At 40.2% G+C, this 2,594-nt stretch overlaps 1 long non-coding RNA gene across 1 annotated transcript in view; it reads left to right on the top strand.

Moving 5' to 3' along the window:
* The first annotated feature begins 288 nt into the window (after window positions 1–288).
* The window catches only part of LOC134444331 (uncharacterized), a 2,632-nt gene continuing 326 nt past the window's right edge, over window positions 289–2,594 (top strand). Inside the window, exons 1-4 of the long non-coding RNA XR_010033935.1 lie at window positions 289–400; window positions 738–802; window positions 1,012–1,158; window positions 2,544–2,594. The exon at window positions 2,544–2,594 is cut by the window's right edge and continues 326 nt beyond it. This is a non-coding gene — a long non-coding RNA (uncharacterized LOC134444331). The remainder of the gene's footprint in view (window positions 401–737; window positions 803–1,011; window positions 1,159–2,543) is intronic.

Here is a 2,594-nt window from a genome sequence, read left to right as displayed (position 1 = left end):
GTTTGTCTCTGTATAAGACCTCGTGTCTAACCAATATCCTACCTTGTTGTAACAGGATAAGAGCGCCAAGCAGGCCTCCAGGCCCACCATGTTGGTAAGGCATTCATTTTTTTAATTTCATTAAGACAATGCAAGTCAACTAGAGGTTGCTAGATAAATCCAGAGTTGGCTAGCATATGAGCAGAATTTTGTGAATGAATGGTTTCAAATAAAATGCATGGTATGAGCATTGTCAGTATTATTGTAATTCCAGTCTAGTCTTCGTGATGTTAACCTGTACATGTTCATGTGTGGACTACCAAAGGTTAGGCCAACACAGGTTACGACCACTAAGTGGGATTGAGTACCCTCTGCCAGCGATGGTCAACGGAAGACTCAAGATAAGAAGCTGCTATCAAAGGTATTATATAAACGTTCTTTGCAGTTTGTGTTCACTCTCATTTGATCTATCTATTACTACAAGGAATCTTTGTCTCTCCTCTTGTTGGTTGGTTTGTGGGGTTGTCTGTTCCACGAATAGTTCTCGAACCACTGATCTATCATTACAAGGGCGTGATCTTAATGGTATGGGTGTGCACAATGACCTGTTTTAAGTTAATGGGGTAAGAAAAAAATCTAAATCTATACAACCCTTTGTTACCTTTTGTCACTTTGCTGCTGGGAACACTCTCACCATAATGCACCACAGGCAAACTGTAACCTCACTGTGTTAACTTGCCTATTCCCTTTCGTATCAGGCCGAGCCACAACGTCCAACTCACCCCGGCAGGCTTGTCAGCTGACCCATCAGTTCCTTCCCAAGGTGAGACAGGGTAGCTTTGTGTAAGTGTGCTGGTTAATATTACACTGTTCAAACAATGTGTGTGTGAAATTGACGCCATTTGTGTGTGGCCACCTTCACCTGTTTCTTTCCCTGCCGCTAAACAACTTTGTGTACATGAGTGCCAGCATGTGTGCGAGGGTTATCATATTTGTGTGTGTGACCACCTTTTCTATCTGTGTGTTTGTAAGGCTATGCGTGGCCACAGCCTTCATCCTCGACAATGAACTTTACGACCTGGGCGCAGGCGACGAGGCATGATGGAGCAGTTACAGAAGTACAGGAGCTCAGCGCAGTTTGAGATGATCAAGATGCTGCAGAAGAGCAGTGTACAGCAGGTATAGGAGGCACACACACACACACACACACACATGCATACACTGAACACTGACACTGAAACAATGTATGCAAAAAAGTCCATCATGATTCTGTGAAATCAGCCTGCCCAGTCAGGAAGCAGTAGGTCCCTATGATTTCCGCGATACTGAAAACACGGATGGAATCACGGAATGTAGACATTAAAACGGAATTTGGTTATGAACGCGGAATTGCACAGAATTTGCACATTTCTTATGATTCAGAATAACACAATTTTACGGCATGTTTTAGTTATTAACTGTCATTTCTACTTGTTGCTTACTGTAATTACAGTCAGAGTTGTTTTATAACTTGACAGGCTAATTACACAGGTATGATTGACTGGGAATTGAAGTATAGGCCAAAACTTCTCACTCAAAGTTCTCTGTATTTTCATGGCTATTTACAGTACATTGTAGATTTTCGGTGGCCATCAAAAGTGTGCACAAGCAAAAATAGAATGATATGCTTGACAAAAAAATATAAATTCTAGCAGTTTATCCAGCGGATGTCAACGCAGCACAACTGACAGCCCCACAAGCTATTTTTTATATTTTCAAGTAAAAACATCCAGTCTCTCAAGGCATTCAAAAGTCATTCAATAACTTAATAACTCACTAGATATGGAGTCACTTCGTCTAAAGCCAGTTACTTGGATACGTCACCTGTGTTGGAGGAAATCTGTGTCAGCTTTTTTCTCTTCCACTTTTACTTTTTATACCACTGTTTTTATAGCACCTAAATAACCAGCCATGTAAGACCAAGTGACCTATCATTTATCAGATCAAGAAAGTCTTGCTTGCATTTGTAAATGCAAAAGGTTTAAACGTTTATAATTCTAATTAGCATAGCATGGTAATTAGCGAGTTATTGGATGTTTTTTGTGTTCAATTAAGATCAACTTGACTGACGAGATATTTTTTTTTACTTGAAAGTACACTAAATGTTTGGGGCCATCAGTTGTGCCATGCTGATGTCAGGTGGATAAATAGCGAACATCCCTGTTGCGCAACTTCTAGAATTAACATTCTTGTTAAGCACATAATTCTATAGGTGTTCATGCACAGTTTGATTCCTTCCACAAAAATGTACAATGAACTGTGTATGGCAATGTAAATAATGGGAATTCATTGAATGAGGTGTGTCAAAACTGTTTGCCTATAGTCTAGTGTATATCGTGGTGTATTCATGTTAACTTAATTTGTTTTGAGCGGTGTACTGTAGTTCTCGTCTTCAGGTTCCACCACAGCAGTGTTTTTCAACTGATAGACTATGCACCGGCTGAAGTGGTGGCAATTTCATGTAACATTTTTTTCTATTGGTAGTCATTTGATATAATGGCTTAATGTTGTCCTCTTTTTCACAGCTCTGTGCTTGCACTGATGCTCCTGATTCACGCTGTGGAACCAGCAGAGGT

Source organism: Engraulis encrasicolus, unplaced genomic scaffold (assembly GCF_034702125.1).
Source record: "Engraulis encrasicolus isolate BLACKSEA-1 unplaced genomic scaffold, IST_EnEncr_1.0 scaffold_518_np1212, whole genome shotgun sequence".
Classification (NCBI taxonomy): Eukaryota; Metazoa; Chordata; class Actinopteri; order Clupeiformes; family Engraulidae; genus Engraulis; species Engraulis encrasicolus.
Note: the sequence above shows the minus strand (reverse complement) of the source record. Positions and strands in the feature narration are given on the sequence as shown.